Source organism: Nicotiana sylvestris, chromosome 2 (genome assembly GCF_000393655.2).
Source record: "Nicotiana sylvestris chromosome 2, ASM39365v2, whole genome shotgun sequence".
Taxonomy (NCBI): domain Eukaryota; kingdom Viridiplantae; phylum Streptophyta; class Magnoliopsida; order Solanales; family Solanaceae; genus Nicotiana; species Nicotiana sylvestris.
The window spans coordinates 189,734,444-189,756,110 of NC_091058.1; positions in this window are offsets into that span (position 1 = coordinate 189,734,444).

Here is a 21,667-nt window from a genome sequence, read left to right on the forward strand (position 1 = left end):
TTTGCCGGAGCCAACCCCGATAACACACTTCTCCGAGTTGAGCTTCATGTTGTATTTTCTCAGAATGTTGAACATCTCTTGGAGATATCTCATATGATCTCCTGCATTTAAAGACTTAACCAACATCTCATCAATATATACTTCTATTATTATACCTATATTTTTTTCAAACATCTTATTAACGAGCCTCTGATACGTGGCTCCGGTGTTTTTGAGCCCAAAAGGCATCACATTATAGAAACTTGTGCCAAAGTTTGTGATGAAAGAAGTTTTTTCTTGATCTTCCAGGTTTATCTTAATCTGATTATACCTAGAATAAGAGTCAAGGAAACTCATTAACTCGTGCCCACCCGTAGCATCAATCATTTGATCAATGTTCGGCAGCAGGAATGAGTCTTTGGGGCACGCCTTATTTAAATACTTATAGTCCACACACATCCTAAATTTTTTATTCTTTTTAGGTATTACAACAACGTTAGCTAACCATTCTGGGTACTTTAACTCTCGAATCGAACCGATGTTAAGTAGTTGGGTTACCTCTTCCTTACCAAACCTGTTTCGGACCTCTATAATTAGGAGTTTCTTTTGTATTACCGGTGGGAAGTTTGGATCCAGACTTAGCTTGTGGACCGCTACCTCTAATGGAATACCTATCATACTTGAGTGCGGCCATGCAAAGCAGTCAACGTTAGCTTTAAGAAAATTAATAAATTCTAACATGAGCTTGGGATTTAACCCAATTCCCAAATGAAATTTTCTTTCTAAAAATTCCTCGAACATGGCCACTTTCTCGATCTCTTCCTCGGTTGATTTGGTCGCATTTGTCTCCTACTATACCTGATATAATTCCGACAACTCCACTTTTATGTCATCTTCAATTGGGATGGGATAAGGCATCGGTTCCTATAATTACTATTTGTTGGATTCTCTGTCTTTGCTACTGGAAATGATTACAGCGTTCATCTCATTTGCCTCTGGTTGGTCTCCTCTTATCTGTTTGGTCCCTTCTAGTGTCAAATACCTCAACAATTGGTGATAGGTCGAGGTCACAGCCTTCATCTCGTGTGTCTATGGCCTTCCAAGGATCACATTAAAGCCCATGTCGCCATCTACCACTTTGAACAAAGTGGTCTTCATCACCCCTTCGACGTGCGTGGGCAGTAAGATTTCTCTTCGAGTTATGACTCTAGATAGGTTAAAGTCGGCTAGAAGTTTTGTGTCACAACCCAAAACTCAGACCTGGTCGTGATGGCACCTCTCGTGAAGACAAGGCCAGCCGACACAACACCCATTTTAACCCTTCAATCGTTAAGAGTCATTTTTAAGCCTTCAATTTAACAAATATTTCATTATAAAAGTCTGAATGAATAGTGCAGAAATAACATACAAGCCCAACATCGGGGTATAACTATTCATGAGCATCTACCAAGGTCTGAATACAACAGAAACAGTCAAAAGTGTACTAAGTACAGTAATGAAAATGAGAGGAAGGAAGCAATGTTGTGAACGTCGCGCAACCACCTTGCTAACTCCGATGACTCCGCGTCTGAGCAATCAACACCCACTATTGGGTTCCGAAATACCTGAATCTGCACACGAGGTGCAAGAAGTAATGTGAGTACTCCAACCCAGTAAGTAATAAGAGTAAATAAAGACTGAGCAGTAGGAAACAATGAATCCACAATTTTGATAACTCAATTAGCACAATAGGCTTTCAATCAGAATACGAGTCAATCGTCTCATTTAAAATCTAGCTTTTGGTCAAAATCATTTAAAATGCTTTCCAATAGTTTCAGTAGGGGTTCGATACCATTTATAATAAAAGAGATGAAAACCATAATCGGCCCCTCGGGCAAAAAACTTAGTTCGTATACAGCCCCTCGGCATAACAGAAATTCACAACCCTTTTTGTAACTTAAAAACACCAGTTAAATGAAAGATTATTTAAAACATTTGTTCAACATTTCCAATAGAGGCTCGGTCTAAAAATGAGTGAAAGTAGTAATTAAATCAACATATTCAATAGAAACTCACTTTAAGGAGGAGCGAAAAACAGTAAGTTCATAAACAGGCCCCTTAGGCAAAGCATCACTCATGTACATGTATATCTATAGCCCCTCGGGCAAGCCTCTCAGTCACTCGTGACTCAACTCTTACCAATCAGCGCTCACACTCAGCACTCACACTCAATAGGTACCATATAGTAACCCTTGCGGCATACAGCCCGATCCATATATCACTGCGGTGTGTAGCCCGATCCATATGAGTATCGTTGTGGCGTGCAGCCCGATCCATATATATATATATTGTTGCGGAGTGCAGCCCGATCCATAGATATATAATCCTCACAACCAGTCCCTCGACCTCTCTCAGTCATTAACCTCACAATTAGACCCTCTGTCTATCTCAGTCATCAACCTCACAATCAAACCCTCGGTCTATCTCAATCATCACTCACGATCACTCAGACCATCAGTAAAACAGGGAACTCAGCCCAAACAGTTTTCACATTTTAAGAAGTAAAGTAATAAAACCATATTCAAACAATAAACAGGTAAAACATGAGTGAGGTTATGCTTTCAAAACAAATAGAGTGAGGAAAACTAGTAAAAATGCCCCTAAGGGTCTCAACAGGCCGGCACAAGGCCCCAAACATGGCATACAGCCCAAAATATAATATCAATCTCTAAAATATGGAACATCATAAGATTTTCAAATCAAATACGCGACTTAACAGTTGCACGGGACGGACCAAGTCACAATCCCCAACGGTGCATGACTCCACACTCGTCATCTAGCATGTGTGTCACCTCTAGTAGCACAACAATGTGAAATCCGGGATTTCAAACCCTCAGAACAGCATTTACAATCATTACTTACCTCGATCCGGTCCAAATCCTAGACCCCGATGCCTTTACCCTCACGAATCGACCTCCGGATGCTCCAAATCTATCCACAATTAGTGCATAACAATTAAAATATACTAAGGGAACAAAGCCCACTCGAAAATATCCAATTTACATCAAAATCCTGATATTGCTCAAACTCCTCCCCCCAAGCCCACATCTCGAAATACGATAAAAGTTACATCAATAGAATCCTCATCCTCTCACGAGTCTATATATACCAAGAACATCAAAATTGGACCTCAATTGCCCCTTCAAATTCCCAATTTACACTCTCCAAATTCAAGCCCTAATTTCCCAATTTTAGGCTTTTAATTTCCACATTTTTCATGATTAAACAAGTAAGAATCAATACAGGATCGAGTATTGAGTTCAAAAATCTTACCTCCAGGTGTTATCTCTTGAATCCCTCATCAAATCCTCTCAAAAAACTCCAAAATCGCCCAAAAATGGTGAAAGTTAGCCCCAAAATCGCCGACAATAGCTATTTAAACATTCTGCCCACGCATCAAAAACCTTCTTCGCGAACACGGTCAAAGCCTCGCGTTCGCGAAGCACAAAATAACTTTGACTAGAATTTCCTCTTCGCGATCGTGACCTACCCATCGCGAACGCGATGCTTCCTCAGACTAAACCTTCACGATTGCGTTACAACACTCACGAACGCGATGAATAAAAATGCCTCAAGACTAGCTTACCAAATTACTTTATGCGAATGCGGAAATTCACCCGCAAATGCGATGCCCAAACAATCGGCTCTTCGCGAATGCGGAGCCTTCCTCGCGAACGCGAAGGCTAAAATTCCAGCCTTCACCAGCTAACCCTTCGTGAATGCGAGGTCCTACTCGCGAACGCAAAGGCCATTTCTCTGACTGATCAGCAATTTTCTGCAATTCCAAACAACATGCAATGGTCCGATTAACCACCCGAAACTCACCCGAGGCCCTCGGGACCTCAACCAAATATGCCAACATATCCCATAACCTCATTCAAACTTGTTCCAACCTTCGGAACGCTCAAACCCACATCAAAACACAAAAATCACATCGGATTCAAGCTTAAGAATTTCAAGAACTTCCAAATTACGCTTTTGATCAAAAACCCAACCAAACCACGTCCAAATGACTAAAATTTTGCACACATATCACAAATGACACAACGGAGCTACTGCAACTTCTAGAATTTCATCACCTATCAACCGGAAAACGCCAAAATCCCAATTTTGCCAATTCAAGCCTAAACCTTTCGCAGACTTCTAAAATGCATTCTGATCACGCTCCTACATCCCAAATCACCTAACGGAACTAATCAAATCATAAAAATTCCGATCCGAGATCATATACCAACAAGTCAAATCTTAGTCAAACTTTTCAAATTTCTAGCTTCAAACTGGGAACTGTTCTTCCAAATTCATTTCGATTACCCTAAAAACCAAAAACAACGATTTACATAGGTCATAATACATCACACGGGGCAAGTCATGCCCGAGAAATGGCGAGCAAAGTGCAAAAGCTCAAAATGACCGGTCGGGTCGTTACATCCTCCCCAATTAAACATACATTCGTCCTCGAACGTGCCCAAGGTTGTTCCAAAAGCCAACCAATCACTGAATAACCTTTCCATGAATATACCCGGGGGTGATCCCACGTCACCCTATCTCTTATAGGTCTGATAACACAATGTAACTGAAATTTTATAGTCCAACCTAGCCCATGAACCTTAGAACCATATTTCAACTTCTGAAATCATCCATAAGATCAAAATCTCACATCTATACTCTGACTAAGCCCGAACAGGCTGTAATAACCCATACCCACAACCTCGGCGCGATTACATGATATACCACATAACTCAAATGCTTGCAGCAATAACTTCTAATCCCAGCAACTGCACACAACAACCGAATATCGATAGGAAACCTCTTACCAACTAAAGTCTCATTCCAACACTTTCATATACTGCCAATGATAAATGAAACATGCAGTAAGCCATAACCATTTCCCAAATCAACCATTTATGAAGCCACCTCTCCTTTGGCAAGGACCATAGCAAATTTCTAAGCCGAACCTCGATATTATCCTTCCAACATGCTAAAATTGAATCTGTTTGTAGTCATTAAAGGTCCCAACGATCTCATCTAATCCAACACAACTACTCTGGTGACATGACACATCAATACAGACTAAAGCCACAACTTGTGCAATCCGTGCACTAATAAGCCACAACCAAACTTACTCAAATCATGAAAATGACTCAAATGAAAGAGTTGTACCACAATCTCACTAGTACTACCACAACACAAGGCTGAGAACCCGCCACACATTGTAGAAACAGAACACACGAATCTAACCCGTAGGATCATACTTCCACATAGCTTCGCTCCAATGCGCGACCTTATCCAAACACTGGTCCACATGAAACACCTTAAGTTACCATGCTCAAAATTGACAACCATGCGCGATATGATGTCTAAAACATAAGCAATCATCATAACCACCACGAAGCAATTGACATAACATTACACCACCCAAAAGGACATAACTAATACGCCATCCGCCGAGCTATATCCAGTGTTCTTCCTGCTCGAATCCACTGAGAGGACCTAATAACCCCCACCACATGTGCCTATAATCAACAAATCCTAACGGCTCACAACACGGGAAGGTAACTCATAGATCTCCCTGATTACTAATAGCTCAATAATAACTGAATCAACACATCCCTCACTAATGGCAACTTGAAGTCAACAAAGCCATCTCGATGCAAAACACACATCCATATAGGTCTACCAATGAACCACACATCAACTCTAGTCACACACAACAGATACATAATCCTCTGAAGGTTCACAATGACTAAATCATAGCACGCACAATCATCTGACTAACTTACCCATATCTTTGCCGTCCACAACCACGAGCTAACCTATATATGAGAACTTCTAGTCTCCAAGTCCATAATGCACATGAATTACCATATCTGATACCAATTTCGCCGCTCGTATATATAACACACCTCTAGTACTCAATCATCTCATGAGGGGTACACCTATAATTCTTCAGAGCCACCAAGCAAACTCAAATATCATCAGTCGATCAGACAAGATAGTGCCGCAAGACCAATAAAGCATCTGTAACTCAAACACATCGCCCTTTCTGAAAGGTTATACCCTCATCAAGCCACACCAATCAGTGATCTCATTTATCTAGTCACCTGAAGCTGCCCATGATATCTAAGAATTTGTGACCTTCCTTTCAAATTTGAACTGTGTCCTTACACATACAAATCTCAATCCTACACAACATTCTGCATAAACTGTACCATCCTAGGATAACCACGAGAACTTCATATCCCTTCCAGGCCACAAGAAGCTACGTACTCAATTAGCCAAGAACTTTCCATTGAACCCATCTAAAAGAAAATCACTACACCTCCCACGCTCCTCATGCCAGTAGAAAACGTACACCTACAAACCGTGGCAGAAAGCCATCAAGAACTCTTCGAATTTCATTTGCACAAAACTAAACCTTCAGGACTGAATCCTTCCAACTCAACCAAGCTATGCAGGCCACTAAAACCCAAGAGCATTGTCGCGAAACACCTATATAAACTAATTACCTCATAAGCATCCAAAAAACTAATCATATCATTACCACACCAATCTGGCCTACTACCAAGCTATCCCATCTATTCGAGTTTCCTTCTGATCTACCGTAAGCTTGACACTTCTTCTTGCTACAACACCACAATTCCTCAACCCAAAATCACCACACGAGACCCAAGCATAAAACCACACCATCTAAGACTCATAAGCCGCTGAATACTCTCTTAAATATTCCCAAAAGCACCACATTCAAAATACTTTACTCTGAAGAGACTTCCTACGAATCTAAATCTGTTACCTCTACCTTCCTGATACTGATACATAGAATCCCATAATTAATATAGAAAATACCACAAGTCTTGACATCTTCCGATGAAAACTTAGTTTCTAGCCACATACACAACTTGAAAATACCCAATTGTTACATATAAAATCTTGAACACATTAGAACCATTCTCGAGAGTCATTCACTCAACTCAAATTGCAATTAGCCTGGTCAAACAAACAGAACCACCCATGCCTCAATAGCACTGTAACACTGCAGAGTGTAACCTCATCCTAGAACAACCAAGCAACTTCCTGCTCTATGCACCGAGCATCCATTACAAACAACAACTCAAGACATTCCGTGATTCTCATACACCTATGAAGTATGACATAACCTTTGTCAAAAAATTTCTTTACTCGTGCCATCCTCGATCTCAATCTCCGTAGGTCATAACTGATTTACCAGTACGCCTCAAACTGGAACCAACATGGCACATAATCGTGCAATCAACTAATCAATAGCAGACTCCCCTACTTGGCTCGAAGCCATAGATCAAAACACACTCAATAACTCATAACACATATACTCTATTGCTGCCATAATACCATAGTGAGATTAAACTCAACCCTTTATACACTCGTGAAACACAGACCACTTGGTACTTTAAATCTTATGCAAATCTCGCATTCACTCTCATAACAGTTGAACCCCACTCTCTTAAGAGACCCAAATTTAAATTGTAACACATATATTACACTCGTAAATGAGATCTCCTAACAGACAACATAAGGATTACACAACCTCAGAACACTCCGCAGGGGATAACCCACCTGTTTTGCCTCCAACTAACATTTATGTATACCTTCCACCATCATAAACATTATGCAGTCACTTAGTCTTCCTGAATCTGAACTCATACCGCAACATAAAATTTACTTCACTCACAACTAGGAAACATGAAAAGATTCTTCACACACCTATAACTCGGGGCTATACCTCAAATTGAGATGAAAATCAAGTACCTAATAGTTCTTCTATCCTCTAGCAGACCCTTCTCATCATTTCCAAATCAATGGAATACACCTCGCAGTCATAACATACTCATCACGTAGTTATCCAGTCATTACTCCCCTTAATAGGGACACAACAGAACATATAGATCCAGAAGCACGCGCTCATGAAATCAACATCTCAAGGCTCGAGTTATAGGCAAAAAAATTCGGCCTCAGGTCTTCCAGACTGGCCCAATATCAACATGCTGAGATCATATCTCACCCCATGATCGGGGAATCATAAGCCATCGATGCACATCTGATATCAAGTGCTCATACGCGCATACGAACGCGTGGAAGGAATTAAAGAGTTACTTTTCAAGCTGAATCAAGGACGCACCAGAAGAATTCAAGAATGTGATGTTTTTTCTAAAGGTTCCGTAGCCTCCCGAGGATAAGTACAGATGTCTCTGTACCAATCCGCAAGACTCTACTAAACCTTCTCATAACTCGTGAGACCTATGTAACCTAGGCTCTGATACCAACTTGTCACGACCAAAAACTCAAACCTGGTCGTGATGGTGCCTCTCGTGAAGATAAGGCCAGCCGACACAACACCCATTTTAACCCTTCAATCATTAAGAGTCATTTTTAAGCCTTCAATTTAACAAATGTTTCATATAAAAGTCTGAATAAACAGTGCGAAAATAACATACAAGCCTGACATCGGGGTGTCACTAGTCATGGGCATCTACCAAGGTCTAAATACAATAGAAACAGTCAAAAGTGTACTAAGTACAGTAATGAAAATGAGAGGAAGGAAGCAGCACTGCGAACGTCGTGCAACCACCTTGCAAACTCTGATGACTCCGCGTCTGAGCAATCAACACCCACTACTGGGTTCCGAAATACCTGAATCTACACACGAGGTGCAGGGAGTAATGTGAGTACTCCAACCCAGTAAGTAATAAGAGTAAATAAAGACTGAGCAGTAGGAAACAATGAATCCACAATTTTGATAACTCAATAAGCACAACAGGCTTTCAATAAGAATACGAGTCAATCGTCTCATTTAAAATCCAGCTTTTGATAAAGTCATTTAAAAATGCTTTCCAACAGTTTCAGTAGGGGTTCGATACCATTTATAATAAAATAGATGAAAACCATAATTGGCCCCTCGGGCAAAAAAACTTAGTTCGTATACAGCCCCTCGGCATAACAGAAATTCACAACTCTTTTTGTAACTTAAAAACTTCAGTTAAATGAAAGATTATTTAAAACATTTGTTCAACATTTCCAATAGAGGTGCGGTCTAAAAATGAGTGAAAGCAGTAATTAAATCAACATATTCAACAGAAGCTCACTTTAAGGAGGAGTGAAAACAGTAAGTTCATAAACAGGCCCCTTAGGCAAAGCATCACTCATGTATATGTATATCTATAGCCCATCGAGCAAGCCTCTCAGTCACTCGTGACTCAATACTTACCAATCAGCGCTCACACTCAGCACTCACACTCAATAGGTACCATATAGTAACCGCTGCGGCGTACAGCCCGATCCATATATCGCTGCGGCGTGTAGCCCGATACATATATATAGTTGATTGTGCTCACTGAGGGTGTGCAGACTCCGAAGGGGCTCCTATAGCCCAAGCGCTATATTGCTGCGGCGTGCAGCCCGATCAAATATATATATCGTTGTGGCATGCAACCCGATCCATATACATATATATATATATATATATATATATATATATATATATATATATATATATATATATATATATATATATATATGTTGCTGCGGAGTGCAGCCCGATCCATAGATATATAATCCTCACAACCAGGCCCTCGGCTTCTCACAGTCATTAACCTCACAATCAGACCCTCGGTCTATCTCACTCATCAACATCACAATCAGACCCCTCGGTCTATCTTAGTCATCAACCTCATGATCAGTCGGACCATCAGTAAAACAGGGAACTCAGCCCAAACAGTTTTCACATTTTAAGAAGTAAACTGATAAAACCAGATTCAAACAATAAACAGGTAAAATATGACTGAGGATATGTTTTCAAAACAAATAAAGTGAGGAAAAATAGTAAAAATGCCCCTAAGGGTCTCAACAGGTCGGCAAAAGGCCCCGAACATGGCATACAACCCAAAATATATTATCAATCTCTAAAACATGGAACGTCATAAGATTTTCAAATCAAATACGCGACCTAACAGTTGCACAGGACGGACCAAGTCACAAACCCCAACGGTGCACGACTCCACACTCATCATCTAGCATGTGCGTCACCTCAAGTAGTACAACAATGTGAAATCCGGGGTTTCAAAACCTCAGAACAGCATTTACAATCATTACTTACCTTGATTCGATCCAAATTCTAGCCCACGATGCCTTTGCCCTCACAAATCGACCTCCGGATCCTCCAAATCTAGCCACAATCAATGCATAACCATTAAAATATGCTAAGGGAACAAAGCCCACTCGAAAATATCCAATTTACATCAAAATCCCGAAATTGCTCAACCCCCCCCCCGGGCCCACATCTCGAAATCCGATAAAAGTTATATCAATAGAATCCTCATCCTTTCATGAGTCTATACATACCAAGAACATCAAAATCGGACCTCAACTGCCCCTTTAAATTCCCAATTTACACTCTCCAAATTCAAGCCCTAATTTCCCAATTTTAGGCTTTTAATTTCCACATTTTTCATGATTAAACAAGTAAGAATAATCATAGGATCGAGTATTGATTTCAAATATCTTACCTCCAGGTGTTATCTCTTGAATCCCTCTTCAAATCCTCTTGAAAAGCTCCAAAATCGCCCAAAAATGGTGAAAGTTAGCCCCAAAATCGCGGACAATGGCTATTTAAACATTCTGCCCAGGCATCAAAAACCTTCTTCGCGAACGCGGTCAAAGCCTCGCATTCGTGAAGCACAAAATAACTTTGACTAGAATTTCCTCTTCGCAATCGCGATCTGCCCATCGCGAATGCGATGCTTCCTCAGACTAAACCTTCGCGATCGCATTACAACACTCGCGAATGCGATGAATAAAAATGCCTCAAGTCCAGCTGACCAAATTACTCTAGGCGAACGCGAAGATTCACCCACGAACGCGATGCCCAAACAATCAGCCCTTCGCGAACGCGGAGCCTTCCTTGCGTATGCGAAGGCTAAAATTCTAGCCTTCACCAGCTAACCCTTCGCGAACGCAAGGGCCTACTCGCGAACGCGAAGGCCATTTCTCTGCAACACTGATCAGCAATTTTCTGCAATTCCAAAAAACATGCAATGGTCCGATTGACCACCCGAAACTCACCCGAGGCCCTCGGGATCTCAACCAAACATGCCAACATATCCCATAACCTCATTCAAACTTGTTCCAACTGTAGACATGTGATTTTTGACCTTCTCCAAAAAATTTATATTTTAGCACGTAAATATTTAATCTAGGCCTAATATAGCTATTTCAACTCATTTTAACTCTTTTATTTTATTTTCTTACAAGAAAAATAAAAATTACAAACAAGTATTTTAGTTTATGTACTTTTCATAAAAAACAATTTTAAAAAAATAGTACCTTATTTTTATCTTTATATAATTTCGAAAACACAAAAATAGTTTATATTTAGTTTAATTAATTAGGATTAGCTTTGGTATTGTGCAATATTTCTATCTTATTTTAAAATGCATTATGTAGTATTTCAGATTATGAAAAAATACAAAAAAAATATATATTGCATCTGCATTTTGGATTTTATTTTACATTTTTAGATTAATTAAGTAAGTTGTTGTTGAAAAAATAGAAAACAAATCATAAAAATAAGTCATGTTACATTTTACTCTTTAATTTTCAAATTTTGGCAATTTTCTTTTAATTTGGTTTTTAATTAGTTGTAATAATTATTAGGGTTAATTAATTTAATTTTCTAAGATAATTTGGGGATAGAAATTAATTTAGGTTTTATTTAAAAAAAATGAAAAAAGAGTCTTACCTAACTAATTAGGAAGCTTCTATATTGGTAGGGTAAAACTAACACTAATGAAAATTAAATAATAACACTAACTAATGGATAATTAAAGAAGTTAAAAGTATAATTTGTAATGGAAAATGCACTAATTTGATGCCTATTTGGAGATTAGAGGGCTGGAGAAAGAGGGGAGGGGGCTGGAAAAAAAAAGAGCTGAAAAATTAGTGCCTATGTATACACTCTATATACACTATATATACACTTTATATACACTGAGCAGAAAAACGAATTTTTGGACCTAAAATCCAAAAAGAAAACTTCTACCATCTAAACCATTAATTACTCACTTAGTTAAGAAGCAATAGGTCTTTGAATTACAAAGGAAAAAACACAGACACACACACACCTGGTCGGAAATACAGCAGAAACAGTGACAGTACATGAGAGTTTTCTGTTACACCTTGTGTATTCGGCGTTATCATGCTGTAAATGGGCTAATTCGATAGGAAGATAATTTCTATAAAATATTTAATGATGTGATAGTTATACATTAAGATTGGAAGTCATTTGAGTTGTGATTAAAAATTCGACAAAGATCGCGTGCAAGTTACGAGTTTAAATTTTACTGGAATTTGGATAAAATGTTGATGAGCGTTTCTCTTTACTGGGAGTTATGGTGTATTCTACCTACCGAATCGAAGGTCTATGAGTCTAGTTTCCAACGCAACAAACCGTTCATTAATATGACTTCGGAGTAGAGAGATATTAACATTTTCGTACAGGGGTGCACACTGTTACGGGAACAGTGTGCCTAGTCGGGTTTAGTCAAAATTTCCTTATTTAAGTCAATTTTTTAAAACAGAACCCCTGCGTTTTATCCTCTCCAAAACAGAACCAAAAACCTAGGGATTTTCTCTCAAACTTCTCCCATCCATCTAGCCAAGCATAACAACAATTTAGTCATCCTCAAGATGGAGAACACCATGGTAGCTTCGGAATCGTGAATTCTTCGGTGTTTCACTTTTCATAGCAAGACTCCGCCTTGAAGTAATTTTCGAATTTTGAGTAATTCTGGTCACGTAAGGTATGATTTAACTTCTCTTTGATCTTTGTAAACTTCTACCATAAGAATTCTTAAGAAATAGTTGAAACCTCTATAGAAATATTCTTGATTTTTCTTAAGAAACCTCTATTAATATGGCTTGATTGTTGGGGCTGTTCTATATGGTTTTATTGTGTTGTTTTGATCTGTGAAGACATGGATGGAATTCTGTTGATGAGGAGATGTAGTAAAGAAAAATTTGGTGGTGTGTTGGGGGGAAATTAATCTACAAAAGAGTCTACAAATTCATGGCCACAAGTTGTTCGCGTAAATGTCTAAATGAAGAATTATTTAAGCTATGAGCTTGAATTTGATTTTGAATGGTTTGTATTATGTAGGAAATCATTCCTAAGGCTTTTGAGGTCTTAGAAACAGTATATAACCCCATCTACAAGGTATGTAGGGCTTTCGCTATACTTTTCGGCATGACTAGAATTCGAATAAACGTTTATCGAATTGTCTCGTCGGATTCGAGTTATTTCACCTTCAGCTTATAAAGATGCTTAGACCTGATCTTTTCTCATAGATTGCTTACTCTAGAGGATATCTATGAATTCTCGGATTTCCTTGTTCCTTGCTTAAAAAGAACTAGAGCCTTTTTACTCGTTCTCATTTCGACATTCATATAAATCATGAATAAGGAACACTTACTTCAAAGGTATTCATAATACATAACTCTCATGTTCTTAGTACTTGTTGGCTCGTAGTTGAAAAATTATATATTTTAGCAACAACCATGATAGTTGAGGAATAATGATGATAGGCCACTTCGACTCTTCTTAGAATACGTCTTTTAAGGTTGGTTTCGCATTGCACCTATATAATTCATGATTTAGTACATGTATGTATTTACTTTCATTACCGAGCCGCACTATAGACGGCCGGGTATGACACATATTGTGTAACCACTGATCAGTTGGGATTACCGAGCTCCACGTGGCCGGGTACGATTCTACCGAGCCTTTATTATGGCCGGGTATGTTATGGATATTATAGCCCCACAGAGGGATTTATTATTATATAATGTGATATATTATAAGTAGCGATAGTGAACGACGGTGTCACGAGCATACATTTATATCCATGTTGAATTTTAGTTTCCTACCGAGGCTAGTTTCAGAATTCAAATTATCTCTATGTCTCTTCTATTGTTAATTACATTTTTCATGTTACACTTGTCGCCCTACATATTCAGTACATATTTCGTACTGACGCATTTTTATGCGCTGTGTTCATGCCCACAGGTTCGAATAGACAGAGTGGCGTGCCTCCTCAGTAGGACCCCCAGGATCAGCGTTGGGTTTCGCACTCCACTTCTTCGGAGTTGCTGACTTTGAGTCCATAGGTACTATTACAGATGTATATGTGTGGTTTTGGGCATGTCGGGGGCTTTGTCCCGCCCTGTTGAGATTGTCTTACACTCTTAGAGGCTTGCAGACTAGCGGTCATTGTATATATATATTTTTCGTATCGCCCTATCGACCTTCTGGATAGTTGTTATACTGTTGTTACAGCCTTGTTGGCCTAGTTTTTATATATATATATATATGTCGTGTTGGGCTCTTCTGCCTGCAGGTTATTATATTTCAGATCATATCTCATGGTTGGTTCGCTCGGGCCTTCGGGCATCGGGTGCCAGCCACACCTCCCAAGGTTGGGGTGTGACAAACTTGGTATCAGAGCAGGTCAGTCCTAGGGAGTCTACAAGCCGTGTCTAGTAGAGTCTTGTTTATGGTGTGTTGTGCACCACACTTATAAACATGAGGCTATTGGGCATTTAGGATTATTACTTTCTTCTTGATCTAGATCGTGCAATAGAGCCTAATCATAAGTGTTCATTCCTAATTCTCTTTTTGTTTACCTTCGCAGTGATGCCTAACACTAGGAGACAACAAGTGGCTATGAAATTTATTCAGAGGTTGGATGAGGAGGCGGGAGAGGGCACAAGTCAGGTGCCACCTGCTAATGTAGATCAATATGAGCCACAAAATGAGGTTGATTCTCAGGCTTCCGGGGCAGTACCCCTACCACCCCCGGAAGAGCGTAGAGGAGCTAACATACCTCCAGGCCCTCTCCCAGTTGTTCCTGATCAGGACCTAGACATGCGGAGTGCTGTACAATTGCTGACTCGAATAGTGGCCTCCCAGGCCCAACACCAGACCTTCGGTATTGTTGATAGGTCCGTGAGTGCGAGAGTTCGAGACTTTATCAACTTGGATCCTCCAGTATTTACAGGGGTTGATCATAATGCTGACCCACAGGATTTTCTGGATCTTATGCAACGGACCTTACAAATTATACATGCCACGGATGTTGAGTCAGTGGAGTTTACTTCTTATAGACTACGTGATGTTGCTGTGACATGGTATGAGACTTGGAAGCAAACTCGGGGGCCTAATGTGCCACCAGTGACATGGAAGGAGTTCTCTGAGGCATTTTTACAGCAATATTTGCCAATCGAGCTTCGAAGAGCCCGACGAGATAGGTTCTTACACTTAGAACAGGGTAATATGAGCGTTCGGGAATATAGCATGCAGTTCAACTCTTTGGCTAGGTATGCTCCTACGATTGTTGCTGATATGAGTGATCGGGTACACCAGTTTGTTAGTGGTTTGGGGGCACACTTGATAAATGAGTGCACTACAGCTTCTCTAAATCAAGGAATGGATATTGCCCGTATTCAAGCATATGCACAGGGTCTAGAGGATCGCAAGAGGCAACAACGAGCCAATCGAGAGCATGATAGAGGGAAACAGAAGAGGGCGCGGTTCGCAGGTAACATAGGAGAGTTTCGAGGTGGATTTAGGCCACAGTTTCCCCGGCGCCAGTCTTATCCGGCAGCCAGTGCACCGCCACAGTTTCAGGGACAGCGCCAGGATCGGACCACTTATTCTAGTCCAGGTCAGAGTTCACGGACCCCAGGTCCATAGTTTAGAGGCGAGTTCAGTCAGATGAGGCCTTAGTTTCTTAGATGTGATCGATGTGGCCGAAATCATTTTGGACCATGTCGCCAGGGTTCTGATGCATGTTATACATGTGGACAGCCAGGTCATATTATGAGACATTGTCCGATGACAGGTGGAGGGGGTATGGCTCAGCCGACGCCATCTGCAGGGGCTTCTTCTTCCTCGGTACGTCCTCCTAGACAGAGTATGCAGACATCAGCTGGCAGGGGTAGGGGAAGATTTGGAGCTTCTGGTTCAGGAGGTCAGCAGAATCGCATATATGCTTTATCGAGTTGTCAGGATTTAGAGTCATCTCCGGACGTGGTTACAGGTATACTATCCGTCTTTTCTATCGATATGTATGCCTTGATAGATCCTGGTTCTACATTGTCGTATATCTCCCCCTTAGTTGCTAGTAAATGGGATAGAGATCCTGAATTGTTGCAAAAGTCCTTTGAGGTATCTACGCCAATGGGTGAGTCTGTTGTAGTTAGACGGGTATATCGAAGTTGTGACGTGAAGATTCATGACCGCCATACGTTAGCTGATTTGCATGAGCTAGAAATGGTTGATTTTGATATCATTATGGGTATGGATTGGTTGGCTTCTTGTTATGCCAATGTAGATTGCTCGACAAAGATTGTTCGTTTTAATTTTCCAAGTGAGCCTATTATTGAATGGAAAGGTGATGCTGCAGCGCCTAAGGGAAAGTTTATTTCTTACCTTAAAGCTCGAAGGATGATTTTGAAAGGGTACATCTATCATTTGGTACGAGTGCATGATATGGAGGTGAAATCTCCAACCCTTCAATCGGTTCCCGTCGTGAATGAATTTCCTGATGTATTTCCTGATGAACTTCCTGGTCTTCCTCCAGAAAGAGAAATCGACTTTGCTATTGATATGCTTCCAGATACTCAACCAATATCTATTCCTCCATACAGAATGGCTCCTGCTGAGTTAAAAGAATTGAAAGCCCAGTTGAAGGATCTTCTAAATAAGGGCTTTATCAGGCCCAGCACATCTCTCTGGGGTGCACCAGTATTGTTTGTTCGTAAGAAGGATGGTTCGTTAAGAATGTGTATTGACTATCGCCAGCTCAACAAAGTGACTATCAAGAACAAGTACCCTTTACCCAGAATTGATGATTTGTTTGATCAGTTGCAAGGTGCCAAATATTTCTCAAAGATTGACCTTCGATCCGGCTATCACCAATTGCGAGTTAAGGAGAGAGATATTCCGAAAACGGCTTTCCGGACTAGATATGGCCATTATGAATTTCTTGTGATGTCTTTCGGTCTTACTAATGCGCCAGCAGCTTTTATGGATTTAATGAATCGGGTTTTCAAGCCATTTCTAGATATATTTGTAATTGTTTTCATTGATGATATTCTGGTATATTCTCAATCAGAAGCAGAACATGAGGATCATTTGCGTGTGGTGTTGCAGACTTTGAAAAATCAGAAATTATATGCTAAATTCTCCAAATGTGAATTTTGGTTGAATTCAGTGGTTTTCCTTGGGCATATCGTTTCCGATAAAGGTATTAAGGTAGATGGTCAGAAAATTGAAGCAGTACAAAACTGGCCTAGACCCACAACTCCTACGGAAGTTCGTAGTTTCTTGGGCTTAGCTGGTTATTATCGGAGATTTGTTGAGAACTTCTCTTCTATTGCTGCTCCCATGACAAAATTGACACACAAAGCCGTTAAGTTCCAATGGTCTGATGCATGTGAAAGGAGCTTTTATGAGTTGAAGAAATGCTTAACATCATCACCTGTTCTAGCACTTCCTGAAGGATCTGAAGGTTATGTGGTATATTGTGATGCATCCAGGGTTGGATTGGGATGTGTTCTAATGCAGCATGGAAAAGTTATTGCATATGCTTCAAGGCAGTTGCGGAAGCACGAATACAATTATCCGACTCACGATATTGAGTTAGCAGCCGTTATATTTGCCTTGAAAATATGGCGTCATTATCTTTATGGTGTTCATGTGGATATCTATACAGATCACAAAAGTTTACAATATATATTTAAGCAGAAAGACTTGAACTTGAGACAAAGAAGATGGCTTGAATTGCTGAAGGACTATGATGTGGATATTTTGTACCATCCGGGCAAAGCGAATATGGTAGCTGATGCATTGAGTCGCAAATCCATGGGCAGCTTGAAGCATGTAAAAGCTGGGAAATTAGAAATGACTAAAGAGATATATCAATTGGCTAACTTGAGTGTACGGCTACATGATACAGGTGACCAGGGTGTAGTAGTCCAAAATATTGCGGGGTCATCACTGGTAGCTAAGGTAGAAATGCGTCAATTTGAGGATCCGGAGTTACTCAAAATTAAAGAGAGTATCCCTTTTCAGAAGAAGCAGTTGTTCGACCAATCTGATAATGGAATTCTAAAATATAAAGGTCGATGGTGTGTACCTAATGTTGGGGAGCTTCGTAAGCAAATTATGACAGAGATGCACCAGTCTCGGTACTCAGTTCATCCTGGTTCAACCAAAATGTATCACGATCTTCGTCAGCTATACTGGTGGAACGGCATGAAGAAAGATATAGCCACATTTGTGGTTCAGTGTCCTAACTGCCAGCAGGTTAAAGCTGAACACCAGAAACCTGGAGGGCAACTTCAAAATATTGAGATTCCAGCTTGGAAATGGGAATCGATTAATATGGATTTCATTACAGGATTGCCCAATTCTTGCCGTAAGTTCAATTCTATTTGGGTCATTGTGGATAGGCTGACGAAATCAGCTCACTTTCTCCCAGTTAGGACCACCTATTCAGCTGAAGACTATGCGAGCCTGTATATCAAGGAAATAGTTCGGCTACATGGAGTTCCGTTTTCTATTATATCTGACAGAGGTGCCCAATTTACAGCTAATTTCTGGAGGTCTTTTCAAGAAGGTTTGGGTACTCTTGTTAACCTTAGTACAGCATTTCATCCGCAGACCGACGGACAAGCCGAACGCACTATTCAGACACTCGAAGATATGTTGCGAGTTTGTGTCTTAGACTTCAAGGGAAGTTGGGAAGATCATTTACCGCTTATTGAGTTTGCCTACAATAACAGTTATCATGCAGGTATTCAGATGGCACCTTATGAGGCACTATATGGGAGGAAATGCAGATCTCCTATTGGCTGGTTTGATGTTGGCGAGACAAAGTTGCTAGGACCTGAATTGGTACAGCAAGCTGTAGAAAAGGTAAAGTTGATCCAGGAAAGGTTGCGTACAGCTCAAAGTCGACAGAAATCATATTCAGATAACCGACGTCGAGACTTGGAATTTGCTGTGGGAGACTGGGTATTCTTGAAAGTGTCGCCTATGAAGGGTGTAATGAGATTTGGTAAGAAAGGAAAACTCAGCCCTAGATATGTTGGGCCATATCAGATTGTTCAGAGAATTGGGCGAGTAGCCTACAAACTTGACCTGCCACCAGAATTAGAAGCAATCCATCCGGTATTTCACATTTCCATGCTTCGGAAATTCTTAGGTGATCCTTCTTGCATCAGCCCTATCGAGGATATTGAAGTTTCTGAGAACTTGTCATATGAAGAAATACCTGTTGCCATTCTTGACCATCAAATCCGTAAGCTACGGACTAAAGAGGTAGCCTCAGTAAAAGTACTTTGGAGGAGCAATAATGTAGAGGAAATGACATGGGAGGCCGAGGAGGACATGAAGTCCAGATACCCCTATTTATTTGAGTCTTCAGGCGATATGCTTGAGACAAATATGGCAGGTGTTGCACATATATCAACCAGTGATAGTTGAGGTAATTAAGTTATGGCTAACCTTCTTATTATCATTATTGTATAAGTAAATGGTCGTGTGAGGCCAAGTTGATGTTATTCTTATGATGTGTAGCCCTGTGTGGCCTTAGATATGTATGTTTGGGCTGATGACAGGTTTTGGATATTTCTATTTATAGGGAAAACTCTGGCGAAATTTTTTTTAAAAAAAAAAAATTCAGAAGTTAGGTTAACCGTTAACATTCGAGGACGAATGTTCTTAAGGAGGGGAGAATGTTACACCTTGTGTATTCGGCGTTATCATGTTGTAAATGGGCTAATTCGATAGGAAGATAATTTCTATGAAATATTTAATGATGTGATAGTTATACATTAAGATTGGAAGTCATTTGAGTTGTGATTAAAAATTCGACAAAGATCGCGCGCAAGTTACGGGTTTAAATTTTACTGGAATTTGGATAAAATGTTGATGCGCGTTTCTCTCAATATACTAGGAGTTATGGTGTGTTCTACCTACCTAATCGAAGGTCTATGAGTCTAGTTTCCAACGCAATAAACCGTTCATTAATACGACTTCGGAGTAGAGAGATATTAACATTTTCGTACAGGGGTGCACACTGTTACGGGAACAGTGTGCCTAGTAGGGTTTAGTCAAAATTTCCTTATTTAAGTCAATTTTTTAAAACAGAACCCCTGCGTTTTATCCTCTCCAAAACAGAACCAAAAACCTAGGGATTTTCTCTCAAACTTCTCCCATCCATCTAGCCAAGCATAACAACAATTTAGTCATCCTCAAGATGGAGAACACCATGGTAGCTTCGGAATCGTGAATTCTTCGGTGTTTCACTTTTCATAGCAAGACTCCGCCTTGAAGTAATTTTCGAATTTTGAGTAATTCTGGTCACGTAAGGTATGATTTAACTTCTCTTTGATCTTTGTAAACTTCTACCATAAGAATTCTTAAGAAATAGTTGAAACCTCTATAGAAATATTCTTGATTTTTCTTAAGAAACCTCTATTAATATGGCTTGATTGTTGGGGCTGTTCTATATGGTTTTATTGTGTTGTTTTGATCTGTGAAGACATGGATGGAATTCTGTTGATGAGGAGATGTAGTAAAGAAAAATTTGGTGGTGTGTTGGGGGGAAATTAATCTACAAAAGAGTCTACAAATTCATGGCCACAAGTTGTTCGCGTAAATGTCTAAATGAAGAATTATTTAAGCTATGAGCTTGAATTTGATTTTGAATGGTTTGTATTATGTAGGAAATCATTCCTAAGGCTTTTGAGGTCTTGGAAACAGTATATAACCCCATCGACAAGGTATGTAGGGCTTTCGCTATACTTTTCGGCATGACTAGAATTCGAATAAACGTTTATCGAATTGTCTCGTCGGATTCGAGTTATTTCACCTTCAGCTTATAAAGATGCTTAGACCTGATCTTTTCTCATAGATTGCTTACTCTAGAGGATATCTATGAATTCTCGGATTTCCTTGTTCCTTGCTTAAAAAGAACTAGAGCCTTTTTACTCGTTCTCATTTCGACATTCATATAAATCATGAATAAGGAACACTTACTTCAAAGGTATTCATAATACATAACTCTCATGTTCTTAGTACTTGTTGGCTCGTAGTTGAAAAATTATATATTTTAGCAACAACCATGATAGTTGAGGAATAATGATGATAGGCCACTTCGACTCTTCTTAGAATACGTCTTTTAAGGTTGGTTTCGCATTGCACCTATATAATTCATGATTTAGTACATGTATGTATTTACTTTCATTACCGAGCCGCACTATAGACGGCCGGGTATGACACATATTGTGTAACCACTGATCAGTTGGGATTACCGAGCTCCACGTGGCCGGGTACGATTCTACCGAGCCTTTATTATGGCCGGGTATGTTATGGATATTATAGCCCCACAGAGGGATTTATTATTATATAATGTGATATATTATAAGTAGCGATAGTGAACGACGGTGTCACGAGCATACATTTATATCCATGTTGAATTTTAGTTTCCTACCGAGGCTAGTTTCAGAATTCAAATTATCTCTATGTCTCTTCTATTGTTAATTACATTTTTCATGT